Below are 14,177 nucleotides of genomic sequence, written 5' to 3'. Positions count from 1 at the left end.
CTTCACAAATTATTTGTTGAATTATTCATGGTTAATTGTATGGTGTGGGTTCTAGTCCTGAGTGAGTTACTAATCACCTACTTAACTTTGGAAAAGCAGCTCTCTTTCTGAGGTGTAGTGCCTTCAGAAAAATAAGAAAATTGCCACTGTCACACGTACCTTGAAGAATTCCTTCCAAGTTCAAAGGGAAAATACTTTTAAAAAGTAGAAAAGCACTCTATAATTCACTGACAGAGAGTGAAATGGAATACAGTGGATTAGTGGCAGATCAATGTCCAGGCTTGTGCAACACATATTATTATAAAGGTTCAATGTTTGATTACAGTCCCTATCTCCACAGTGAAGACACTATGAAATCCATAAACACAACAATTTGGAATCTTCGTTCTTCCAAGAACACCTTCAAGATACGGCATTTATTGTCAATAAGTATGATGCTCAAAGAGCTTAGCAATCGTTTTGTACCTGAGCATCCTTTGAGACACTGTGGAAAGTGAAGCGAAATCTTAGGAACTGGATTTTAAAATTGAGGCTCAAGATGGCAAAATCTGCTCAGGGGATTATAGAGAGAAAGGGTGTCAAGGGAAGTCTTTGCAAATCCTCTTTTGAAATTGTATATACAGTGAACCTCAATGGATTGAAAGGACATATTGGTTCAAACCAACATTTCTAGATTTATTTATCGTTTGGATTCTCTACTTCCAACCCACCTCATCAAAAAAATTTAGGAAACAAGAAACCCACACCTTCTTCACTCAAATTACTGGATTCCGTATGTGCTGGTAGTGGATATATGTTGTTTTATTTGTCCCAAGTTGCAAATAACAAATTTCTTTTCTATTTTAAATTGCTGTATGACAAATCATTCCCAAACTCATTTACTTAAAATAGCTACTTTATTATTCTTGTGGATTGTGCAAGTTGGGAATTTGGTTATTGTTCAGTGGGGTACCCTATCTCTTTTTATGTCTCAAGCCTCAGGTGGATAGTCTCAGAGATTAGAGGTGACTCTCTAGCTGAAAACTAGATTCATCAAAGGGATAATTTACATGAATTCATATGACTGAAATGACTCAACAATTAGCACTTCCAACCTTAGAGTTTACATGTGACCATTTTATTTGGCTTGGCTTCCTCAAAGCATGGATGCTTCAGGGAACTTAAATTTCTTACGTGGTAGCTCAAGACTCCAAAGACAGGTGTTGCAGTGAATCAGGTGGAAGCTGCAATTAATCTGAGTCATACAGTGTCCCTTCTGCTGCACTTTATTGATTACACACAAGTCATATGCCCACTTAATGCAAGGGGGAGTAGGCATCTCAGGGGAAATGGGGCAGCTCACTCTTGAGGGAATCCATCAGTTTGCCCTTAGGAGGATATATGTGCACAATTGGACACTTCATTTTTATCACTCTTATACCAAGCCTAACCCTCTTCCTCATCCCTGGCAGATGAAATGAAGGCATTGAAAGTGAAGATTTGGGATTAATGTAGAAGTGAGGAAATTGGCATTTTGTCTCAGCACATCATATATCACCTAATGTACTGTATGTAAATCAGTTTCCTCTATTCCCCATTTCACAAGCCTGCTTTCTTGTATTTGATTACATTTGTCTTTGACAGCTTTAACATTCAGAAGTTTGCACATCCCATATCCTCATCAGGTGGCTCCGTGACAGTTTCTGTTTTTGGAAAACTCTGTTATGTCATGGGTTCTTCTGATAACATGCCTGGAAATGGGAGCTGGAAAGTTTACATCATATCATGTGTTCCACTATTAAAAAAGCTCTATATAATTGTGATGCAGTGGAATACCTTTTTTTTTTTTGCAATGGAATACCTTTTAAAAATAATACCAATAAAATATTTAAAGATCTAGAGTAGGATATTTTGGATGATTTTTAAAAAATAATACAATTACTTTAGAAATTAATGTACTTGGTTAGTTTGTGAGGAGAGGAGTTTTATTTTGGTATGCTTAAGAATGCATTTAAATTAGAATGCACTTATAAAGTAGAATACAAAAGCCTAAAAAGTCTCATCCAACTGAAAATATCACATGGAAGTAATTTCTTCTGTCTCCTTAGATGTGGTTTATGGAATCTATATTGTACTAGAGGGACAATAACAAAGTTTGCAGCTCCATGAGGACATTGAAATTGATTTACATTTCTTTTCATTGACGTATACATTTATTTCAGTTGCCATGAGAAAGTAAGGGGTTGATTTTCTAGCTAATTTTTTAAAGCAATCGAGAAACTTATTTTCTTCTCCTGTAAGAAAGCTTCCTAGTAATTTTCGATGGCATAACATTCTTCCCTGGGAAGGTTGAAAGGAGCTTGTATGGCTTACCTGGGAAATTAAATGGTAGAAGATTTCAAGTGAAAGCTGTTGGAAAAACATTAAATTTTCTATGAAACTTAAGTCCTTTATTTTTTTTAGATAGAGAAAGAGAGAAATTTAAGCAGCTCTACATACCCAGCATGGAGCCCGACATGGGGTTTGATCTCATAATTTTGAGATCATGACCTTACCAAAATCAAAAGTCCAATGCTTAACCAACTGAGCCACTCAGGTGCCCCTATGAAACTAAAGTTCTAATCTACTATGATAACTATCATCAGTAGTTATTTTATTAAAATCACCTGGTATTCTTTTGACATTAAAGTGAAGAGAGAGGGAAAGAAGCATAGGTACTTATATAGAAGAGATGAGGAAGAGCTAATATGTTTACAGTTCCTCATGCCTATGGCTGTGTATATAATATAGTACTAAAGTGTGTGGCTTTGAAAATGGAATTCAGTAAATAATAGAGTAATGAACATTAGAATTATCAGAGGTCTTACTAGAGCACATGGGAGTTGGACCAAGCCCTGGTGACCAATGGAATTTGAATGAGTAGGTGAGAGGGCACAAAGTTTGGACTGACCCTGGTATAGGGTGGATGGGAATGAGGCATAAGCCTAGAAATCATCACTACTATGCCAAAGAATGTCTCTAGACCTCCAAGAAGCAAGAATGGTGTGACAAGATATGAATTTGTTTCTAATGAACATGATGGGCATCAATACTTTTAGCACATTTTTCAAACTTTTGAAGACTGGATGACACTGACTAAAACAGTTTACTGTCAGCTTAGCACAATGAATGAAAATATACCCAAAGCTAGGAAGATATTTGAGAACTTCAGACTGCCAGGGATAAAGAGAAGATCCCATAAGATACATTAAATATTCTATGATTAGTGAAAGCTTCCAAAAAAGTAAGAATGATCCTCCATCTGAGAGATGGATCAAATAATCCCACAAAACTTGAAAATATTGCAAGACAAAGCAGCACGAGGGTTTGGGTTTTCACAAAATGACCTGATTTGTTGCCTTATCCAAAGAAAGGTGTTAATGGGAGGAATGTCTTAGGAGATTAGAGTGGTCTGGTTGGTGCCAAGCTGGTCCAAGAGGGGAGATATTTTGGCAAAATTGGTACAAAATACATCCTCACTAAAACTAATATTTTGAATTTGGGGACCTCTCTTTGGACTGCTTGCCCAGGTCCCTCCCATGCTTGTGTTGTCTGCTGGAGGTTTGGAATCTTCCCATGACTGCTTAGTGATTCTTATTCCCCAGACTTTCCTGAGACAAAATGGGTCTTTCTGAGTTTACTTTCTTGGGGGTTCTATCACCGTTGTTCCTTTGTCCACAGGGGATGAACCTTTGGTGAATACAGGATCTGAGATCCTATGTATTCTAAACAGGTAATATTCAGTCCATTTAAATCATTCTTTATTGAGCATACCTTTTATTAGTAGCTAACATTTTTCAGCCTATTGAGTTAAAATTGACAAAATTGTATAAATGTATATTTATACATTGTAACATGATGCCTTGATGTGCATACATTTTGTGAAATGATGACCATGATCAAGTTAATTAAAAATATATCACCTCACATAGTTAGAATTATTAATTTTTTGTGTGTAAAATGCTTATGACCTATTTTCATAGCAAATTTCAAGTTCACAACACAGTATTATTAGCTATAGTTAATTTTTAATTTACATAAAAGCTAGTGACAGGGTTCTTTTAGCTTGTAAGCAATTAGGATATAATTATATTTAAGTTGAATTGAACATAACAAAAAATATAGCTGTAATAGATTTTGACTGTGATCCTGCCCAATTTCCACATTGTACAGTTGAGAAAACTAAAGTCCAACAATGGTGAGATGATGGACCAACAAGCTCACCTAGAACGTGGGTGGAAATAAAATAAAATAGAAATATAGAAATCTTCTTGAAGAGTCCTATGCTCTTTTTTTTTTTTTTTTTTACATACTGATCCTCTAACAGGATCTAGAAAATACAAACACCCTAACCCAATAAAGTCTTAATAGTAGAATGACAAGCATGCAGTTGATGTTAGGTGGCAAAAGGCCAGTCCTGAGGTAGATCACAGCACAACACTATGTTTTTGAAACTCTCACTCAAGTTTGATATTTTTGGGTAGAAATATAATGAATTTGAGCTGGTAGAGGAGAATATAGTAACTGTCTGTGATTGAGAGAGGACTGGGTTTGAGGACAAAGGCTCCGTAAGATGTGTATAGGTGTTGTAGATACCCTAGTGGCTCAGTTAGTTAGGCGTTCAATCTTAATTTCATCTTGGGTCATGATCTCAGGGTTGTGAGATTGAGCCCCGCATTGGGCTCTCTGCTGGGTATGGAGCTGCTTAAGATTCCCTCTCTCCCATTCCCTCTGCCCCTTCCCCTTCCTCTCTAAAATAAATAAATCAATAAAAAGCAAATGATTCCACCCTCGGCACAGAGGATTCTTTATGAAAAACAGCTAACACAAACTCACACCTGTCCTGAGCCCAGTATCATGGAGTAGTGTAGGATTCTGTGCTGCCTTCGTTTAGCTACCGATTTCTGTTACTCATAAATGCTTCTCCTTCACAGCTTCCAGATTCTGTCTACAAGATCTTCAAACATGTCCTTACACAAATGGCCTTTTGTAACTGGAACTTTGGAAATGAGGAAAATATAGTAGTAAGGTAGAGTAAGAGGTAGGAAACCTGGATGCCCAGCCGACTTTGCTTGTACCTTATCTCTGTTCATCTCTTCTGCTATCCATAGGTATAAATCACAGAAATGTACATGGTTACCTACTCTGGGGTGATGGCCCCAGCCCTTAACTTCTGGCAATGCCCTTTAACAAAAAACAGCTTCTCCAGAGTTACATTTGCTCAAACTTTAGGCTATTTAAATGCACATAAAGTTCATTCCTTGGCCTTTCAGAAATCTTTTCCATATAATTAACATTGCTTTTAAAGAGTAAAAAGTGCTTCTTCTTTGTGTGTTTGACGTGAAAGAAGTCTAAAACATGAGGCTGACATGGGACATGGAGTGTTATCAGGTGTGTGCTAACAGGGAGCATCTGCTAACATGAACGTGCGCTAATATGGAGCATGCCTTCAACTACCTTAAGTACTCCTGAGAGAAAAAAATCCAGGGAAAAATATCTAAACTCCTGATTACAGAGAGATCATGACACCAAAATGACCTTTCGACAACAGTTTGAAAAATATTCAGGCGCAAGAGGCATAACAATTTTCCTAATATAGAACTTGGATGAGGGACTTCTAAGGGGGTTGGGGTGGGGACATCTAGGGAGAGTGAAAATTCTGTCACAATGGCCAAGCCTCAGTTTCCTGAAGCAGAGGTCAGAGAGCAATTGTTTGCCAGACCTGGTGAAGAACTGCATCATTTGAATCACTCTTATTAGGCAGGTCAGCATTCCCTGGAGCACCGAGCTGCCACAGAGTGCCAATCCCTAGCACACTTGGTGACTTGCACATAAGTTGTACTCCAGCAAACATCTGTTGGTAACATAGATGCAAATGGAATAGACTAGATTTTTTTTAGCTTGTTACGACTCATCCAGGACACAATCTGAAGATTTGAGAAGTCCAAAATGAAGCAAAAAGTTAAGTAAATGGTTATTACATATTTCCCTCCAAACTTTATTTTAAACAATGAGAAATACATCTTTTATTTGGGCTACATTAAGCCCAATGCACATAGAATATACTTAAATGACAGTAAGTTCATTCTTTGACTAGACTGTTGGCTGCAGAAGTTAGAAATTGACACCTCCTTCCCTTTTCTGCCACAAACATTAATGGTCTTGTAAAAGGGAACCAGATTAATCCTTTAACAAAGATGAGCTAAATATTTCCTTCTGTTATTTTGCCAGATAGGCAACCAAGCTGTCTTACTTTGCAATCGATCTTAACTGTATTTTCTATTATGTACTTCTGGTTGTTCCAAACAAGACTAATTTATTTTATGCAAGTCACTGAACAGTCACCACTAAAATGAGATTGATTTTGAATCTCTCTCAAGCAACCCCTCCATGTTTCTATATTTTTAAGGTCAGTATTAAAAAAAGCAGAGTCTTGCAAAATTCAGTTTATGTTTATTTTTTACCTGGAGAGCTGTAGACTTCTAAAAAAGTCGTTCATTTGTGGATCAAAAAAGAAACAGGAGATTTTTTTCCCAAAATAATTTTATAAAATGAAAAAAAGGGGAGGGGGCGGGGGGTGGGGGTGACTGGGTGGCGGGCACTTAGGGGGGCACTTGACGGGATGAGCACTGGGTGTTATTCTGTATGTTGGCAAATTGAACACCAATAAAAAATAAATTTATTATTAAAAAATAAAAAAATAAAATGAACCTGAATGTTCATTAAAAAAAAAATCTGAAAAGCATTTTGAAAAAAAAAAAAAAAGAAGGCATTTCTTTCTTCACATCCATTCCTTGAGGAATAGGAAATACTCGTTATCACTCAAGGATTTCCTAGTAATTATTTGTTCAGTCTTAATCTAAAATGAAACAGGCCACTGGAAATATTTTTATGTTGTATATAAAAAGTGGTATTTTAGTATATGATTCAAATGCAAGGTTTTTTTCCCTCTGTTTTTCCCAGAATGAAACATCATTTCAGTTATTTTTTAAATAAAATCTCAAGATGACATTTAGCCAATGCTAGATTAATTTTTTTAGAGGTGAAGAGGGGCAGAGCAATTGGAAGAGAGAGAATCCCAAGCAGGCTCCATGCCCAGTGTGGAGCCTGACGCAGGGCTGGATCTCATGACCTCACCTGAAATCAAGAGTTAGATGTTTAACTGACTGAGCCATCCAGGTTCCCCTAGATGAAATTTTGTAGTGTAACAAATGTTCATATGCTACAAAACAATAGTCTAATACATTATCATTTTTCTTTATCTAACCATCTACCAAATATTTAGTTAGCACATATTATGTGCTGGGTACTCTTATAGATGCTATTTATTTTTAATGCTACATTTACTTTTACAACTGTACTTTTCAAACCTAATATAGTTTACCCCACTCCCAATAAAATATCTTTAAATAGTACATTAAAAAATAAAAATAAGATTACATTGTCCTGGGTATTTGGATTTTAAAGATCCAAGTTGAGCATGATATATTTCCTGCTAACCATATTCATTCTAAAAATCAAATGGGAGGTAAGACCAGTGTATACTATAAAGTGTGTATTTAAAGTCATTTCTTATATTTATGAAGTAAAGCTCAAGTAAGACCAGTATTTTAAAGCAAATATGCATAGGATTGTGTGCTGGTCCTGTCTGTACTGGAGTTCTTTGGTTAGATTCTATTATAGCTCTCTGGCACAGAGAGTGCATCATAACTTTGTTTTCATACTTTCTATTTGGAGCCTACAGTCATGTCTCATAACTGTTCTTTGTGACAATTGCCAAAACTCAGAATTTGGTGGGATAATATTAATGAAACCACTAGCTTTCGCCTTCATGAATTTTTCCTATTAGAATGCACTTTCTCCATTTCCCCCCTGCAATTAGCACCAGCACTATAGTAATTGTCCTCACACTCTGAATATGTATGAGTGTGTATGCGTGTGTGTGCCCGTGCACGGTTTGTTGCACTTGAGAGTTAAGAAACTTCTCTCTGAATCCTGGTTCAATAACTTCCAGAGCATGATTTGTAAACTCCTTGGTCCTCATTTACCATGGCTGTCAAATGGGCTTGTTATATAGCTCTTTACAGGATTGTTTTGAGTATTACAAACTTTGTGCATTGGAGCTAGGTGCCCCCGTAGACAGCAGGTGTTTTTATTCTTTTTTTTAAAGATTTTATTTATTTATTCATGAGCGACACACACACACACATACACACACGGGGCGGGGGGGGAGAGAACGAGAGGCAGAGACATAGGCAGAGGGAGAAGCAGGCTCCATGCAAGGAGCCCGACGAGGGACTCGATCTGGGTCTCCAGGATCACGCCCTGGGTTGAAGGTGGCCCTAAACCACTGAGCCACCTGGGCTTCCCAGGTGTTTTTATTCTTGAGTAGGAAACTATTTGTAATTTCAGTTTTATATCTGATTGAGTGTGTGTGAGAACAAGAGGATGGTTCTCATAAATATAGTAAAGGCCTAATAAATATTTTTAAATTGAATGCCTTTACTCAATTCTATGTAGAAAAATTCTCAGTACTCCCAATATCAGAAATAACTCTTCTGATTACCCAATTACTGATGAATGTATAAAATATGTTCCCATCCAACACTGACACTTCACCTTTCATAATTCTTCCTAGGAGCAGATACTCCAACTATTTGAATAATTGCCAAATGATTTCAACATTTAGACCTCATTTTCCATAGTTCATTAGTGATAGTATAAGAATTATGTCAGTTTAAAAAGTTAATATTTATAACAGCTAGTTCAGTAAAATTGCAAAAGTCATTTGGACATCTCATTTAAAAAAAGTTGTGCAAGGAGACATACTTTTATTCCATGCTTTTATAAACTTGTTCTTCTCAAGATTTCAAGAAAAATATTGTCAAGTTCTGACATGGTTTAAGATTGAAGCAAATTATGCTGTCATAATTAATTAAAAGAGAAGACATTCTGAAACACATTGTTTGTTTTTCAACCTCAGTCTGACATGCTGATGAAAGCAATTAAGCAGTGAGGCCTGCCACCGAGAACAGCAGCCCAGCCCAAGGGACACAGAGCATTTGTGGAGAACAATTTAATAACTATATTCCCCTCATTTCCATTTAACCAGGCTTGTTCTCAGAAATAAAATTCACTTTTTAATTTTATTTCAATAGTAAAACCTTCTTTTTTTAAGGTATCACTACTCTACAGCAGTATATTCAACATGGGCTGAATATAGGATGGATCACAGGAAGTTTCCTGGAAGTCAGCAGATGTGAGGCAAACACTACTTTCAAAGAAAAAAAGAAAAGAAAAGAAAGAAACTTAAAAAATAAAAAATGCTCCCTAGTTAACAAGATATTAATACGTGATAACTAATTTGCTGTTTTCTAAGTCCCGCAAGTCCTCAAATAGAAGGAGAGCTGTGCATGAATTTATTCTGAGGAAGATCCTGAAGAAAGCAAGTGGTTACCATATTTCAGCTAATTTCCATACTACTAGCAAGGGATGACTTGGTGGCAAATAGGTAACTAAACCAAGACAAAAGCCACAATTTGGAAACGTGGTTATTATGGATTTAATGGGGTTTCCAGTTCCCTAGACCTTTGAGTGCTGCTGACAAGAGCCAGGAGACAATGAATAATGCTTTCCTATTTAGCCACATTTCTATTGCCCTCAGCCTCTTGCAGAGGACCAGCTATAGAATTTATAGTCTACCTGCCTCAAACACCAGGGTCCTGTGAGCCTTGGGTGTCACTAGCTTAATTCTGAACTATTATTTTGTAATAAGATATGTTTATATCCCTTAGTTCTGGGGCATGGGGAGTCCTGTTCAAAATTTCTTAGTGTTCACATTTTCCTTGATATTTTTTCTACCTTAATCAAAGTTGCATATTTTTATACAATTGCAGAATAAATAATTCTGATGTATGGTTTAAAATTTAGTCATTCTATGTACTTTTCACAGTCCAATTTTATTACATCAGAAATTTCCTCCAACTGCTAGAAAGTAAGGGGAATGTATCATCTCCCTTTTAATATGGTTGTGAATTAAAATATGGTACAAAAGACAAGTGGAGTGAAAAACCCCAAAGAGTCTATGTTGGACTTAAATCAGAAAAATTTTAGCTAATTCAAAATAGCTCAGAATAAATGTGTTTCTTTTGTCACTAAGATATAAAAGAACCCAGGATGTATTCATTAAACATCACAGCAGTGTCAGTAACTGATGAACTTCCAACTTGCTTCTTAACCATTTTCATTTTATTGGCCGTGATGCTTACCTGTGCTTTCCAGATCACAACAGGTCACACACTGGCTGCTCATGCCACAGGCCTTCTACGCATCTGTACTCCATGGCAGGAAGAAATCTATGTCCTCCTGCATCTCTTCTGCAAGTATTCCATCTACCTCTCCCATCTCCCCTTCGGCCACACTTGTTTTCTCTTGGTGGATCCTGTCTTCCTTCTTCCAGGCTTCATTGACCTACTCTAAATCCAAATTAACCTCAAAGTAGGCTAGGAAATCAAATATCATCTGAATTTTTAGCCTTTATAAGCATTAAAGGGAGCGCAGAGAGAGTTAAAAGACAAGACACCACTTTAATTCAAATAGGGCCATCTGTGGAGTCCCAGCCATTCAAATGTCAGCAGTCTGTATTGTAGATCCTGTGCATGTGCTGTAGTGGGAAGAGTGGAAAGAAGAGATAGAAATGCAGAATGGGAAAGACACTGAGGGATCTTTAGTATGGGCTTTTCCTATAAGCCAGTTTTACCAGTAGGTATCAAGAACTAGTTAGAGGCCAAATGCCAAAGTACTCCATTTGCTTAGGAAATCATCTGGGAAACTGCACTGAAGGATGCTAAGAAATGCAGTTCAGAAGCTTTGTGGTTGCTTGGCAGGGAAGATTTTAAAATCAGCATGTTTGTGGGGCACCTGGGGGGCTCATTTGATTGGGTTTCAGACTCTTTTTTTCAGCTCAGATCATGATCTTGGGGTCTTGGGATCAAGCCCTGCATCAGGCTTTGTGCTCAGCATGAAGTCTTTTTGAGGTTCTCTCTCTCTCTCTCTCTCTCTCTCTCCTCCTGGATCTCCTCTCCTCTAATTATATAAATAAAATTAAAAAAGAAAATAAGAAATACAAATCAAAACCACAATGAGATACCACCTCACACCAGTGAGAATGGGGCAAATTAACAAGGCAGGAAACAACAAATGTTGGAGGGGATGCGGAGGAAAGGGAACCCTCCTGCACTGTTGGTGGGAATGTGAACTGGTGCAGCCACTCTGGAAAACTGTGTGGAGGTTCCTCAAAGAGTTAAAAATAGACCTGCCCTATGACCCAGCAATTGCACTGTTGGGGATTTACCCCAAAGATACAGATGCAATGAAACGCCGGGACACCTGCACCCCGATGTTTCTAGCAGCAATGTCCACAATAGCCAAACTGTGGAAGGAGCCTCGGTGTCCAACAAAAGATGAATGGATAAAGAAGATGTGGTTTATGTATACAATGGAATATTACTCAGCTATTAGAAATGACAAATACCCACCATTTGCTTCAACGTGGATGGAACTGGAGGGTATTATGCTGAGTGAAGTAAGTCAGTCGGAGAAGGACAAACATTATATGTTCTCATTCATTTGGGGAATATAAATAATAGTGAAAGGGAATATAAGGGAAGGGAGAAGAAATGTGTGGGAAATATCAGAAAGGGATACAGAACGTAAAGACTGCTAACTCTGGGAAACGAACTAGGGGTGGTAGAAGGGGAGGAGGGCGGGGGGTGGGAGTGAATGGGTGACGGGCACTGGGGGTTATTCTGTATGTTAGTAAATTGAACACCAATAAAAAATAAATTAAAAAAAATAAAAAAGAAAAAAGAAAATAAGAAAACCTGTGTATTTGTATTGTGAATGTCACCTATGGGACATCCAAAAAAAGCTATTGGGCTTTGATACTTAAATGCCCAGAGTTTGGAATAAGAAAATGTAGCCTTTAGAAACAGATATTATTTTAATGAAATATTATCACTAGTTTATTTCTTTCAAAGCCAAAAGTTCTGTTTCCAAAATTTCATAGTTCATCATTACAATTTGAGAGGCATCTCAGATTCTGAGAGCCATTTTTTTCTGCAGATTATCCATAGGTGTTTTTATATGAGAATTCACAGAATCATAGAATATAAGTTAGGAAGGAAAAATAATATTCAAATCAAACACTTCTGACCCAGGAAATCTAACCCAGGACAGAGTGGGGAGCTGGGCCCTTCAGTCTTGTTCTGCGGGTATTTGTACACTGTAAGGAAATAAACATGAAATTGGAAGATACAAACCCAGTCCTCAGAGTGTAGATATTGTACCTAGAGATATTAGAATCACACATGAAACAGTGTAATAATGAACCTCCCAAGAATTTTATGCAGTAGTCCAGAGAAGGATCATGGGCATAAGGGGAAATGTATCTTCTTTGGAGAGTTTTCCCTAAGAGAGGAGAACACAAGTGATACAAAGATAATCAAGTCCTACCTTGAAATCATAGAGCCCTTGAGAGGGTTTGTTTGTCAGTAGTCAATTTTGGATGTGTTAATTTTTTCCCATAGTCAAAGCATAACAAGTAAGTTACTGGGTATCTGTACATCTACCTCATAGCCAAAGATATAGATCATTACCTATTGAATGTGAGCCATCCATAAACTCTCTCAATATTTCATGTGATTATTTCCAAAACACAGTCATGTCCATCCAAAATACTGGAAACTTATGGTGCCAGGGTTATCAAAGACAGGATTTCCTAATTACTTGGAGGATACAAATGGCTAGTCACTCATGAAAATATGTTGTATTACAGCCAAACAAACCCATGTGGTAAAACATTATGGCCTTTTATCTGAATTTTGGTACAACTTTAAACTTCAGGTTAATGATTTCTTTCCTTAATACCAAGTAATATACCGTGTATTTTTCATAAATCTTTTGTCTTCTCTTCCAAGATAAGGAAACTATACCTCCAAGTAGCTGAAATCATTGAATAAGAGGCAGACATGAAAATTAGGGTAATTTGGATTTAAACTCAGTCCTCCTGGCTCTAAATCCAGGTCTTTTTCTCTATTATTAACAACTTTTTCTTTTTAAAAAATATTTTATTTATTCATGAGACACACAGAGAGAGTGGCAGAGCCACAGGCAGAGGCAGAAATAGGCTCCCTGTGAGAAGCCTAATGCAGAACGTGATCTCAGGACCCCGGAATCATGACCTGAGCCAAAGGCAGACGCTCAGCTACTGAACCACCCAGGTGCCCCACCAACTTTTTCATAGACATTTCAAAGCTTATGTTCTGTCATCATTCTGTTTTCTAATATTAATTTATTGTGCATCTGTGTTTGATGGCAAGCTAAGTAATCTATATAAACCTCAATTTACTTACATGAAAAATAGAAATATCATAATATATATTTGTTATAGAGTTACTCCAAATAGTAAGTGAAATTATTGTAAAGTGCTCAGCCCCGTGTCTGACACTGTTAAATAAATGACAGCTATTAATACCTTTACTCTTGGAGAAGATGAATTGAAAATTCAAAAGCGAACATTTGAAAGTCTTTTAAAAGGAAGAGTCTGCCCATGGGATGAATGATGTGGATGTCACTATGGGTGTGATCATTTGTGAGTGCTAGGGAGCTAGGCTGACATACCTATAACTATGTTTGGGCTATGGTCTTGCTTATTATATATTATATAATTATATGTGTAATATAAATGACATATGCATGTATTTATATATATATACACACATGTATATGTGTGCATGTTTTGTTATTAAAGGATAAATTGCTTATTATTGCTTAAGCTCAGAATTAATCCAGGCCAATTCAGGGGCACAGTGGATGACATGTTTGTCTCCTCAAGGCAAAAGTGTTTCCAATGGCAAACTTGCAAACTATTTGAATATGAAATCTTAAAGTTCATTCTAATGTTTCAAATGCAAAAAACCCTTCATTCCCAGGAAGTTCTGAGGAGATTTTGATGCCTGAAAATAAAGAGTTGCTTTCAAAGAACTCTAGGAAGAACAATCTTGTGATATGGATAGCAATATTTGTAGTCTCTCTACAGGAAAGACAAAAAAAAAAAAAAAACTCTAAAAAAATCAGCACATGTAAAGCATTTCTTATTC

At 36.9% G+C, this 14,177-nt stretch overlaps 1 protein-coding gene across 12 annotated transcripts in view; it reads right to left on the bottom strand.

The window, feature by feature from the left end:
• Positions 1–14,177, bottom strand: part of LOC144301134 (uncharacterized) — a 286,282-nt gene that overhangs the window by 104,151 nt on the left and 167,954 nt on the right. Inside the window, exon 3 of one of the 12 annotated variants that reach the window (XR_013367905.1) lies at positions 2,102–2,388. The exons of 7 other annotated variants lie outside the window; for them this stretch is intronic. The gene's annotated coding sequence lies outside the window, so the exon portion shown is untranslated. Of the gene's footprint in view, positions 1–2,101; positions 2,389–14,177 lie in introns of those variants that run through there. 4 more of the 12 variants (XM_077877706.1, XM_077877708.1, XR_013367879.1 and 1 more) reach the window with 4 other exon arrangements.

Source organism: Canis aureus, chromosome 29 (genome assembly GCF_053574225.1).
Source record: "Canis aureus isolate CA01 chromosome 29, VMU_Caureus_v.1.0, whole genome shotgun sequence".
NCBI classification, from domain to species: Eukaryota; Metazoa; Chordata; class Mammalia; order Carnivora; family Canidae; genus Canis; species Canis aureus.
Note: the sequence above shows the minus strand (reverse complement) of the source record. Positions and strands in the feature narration are given on the sequence as shown.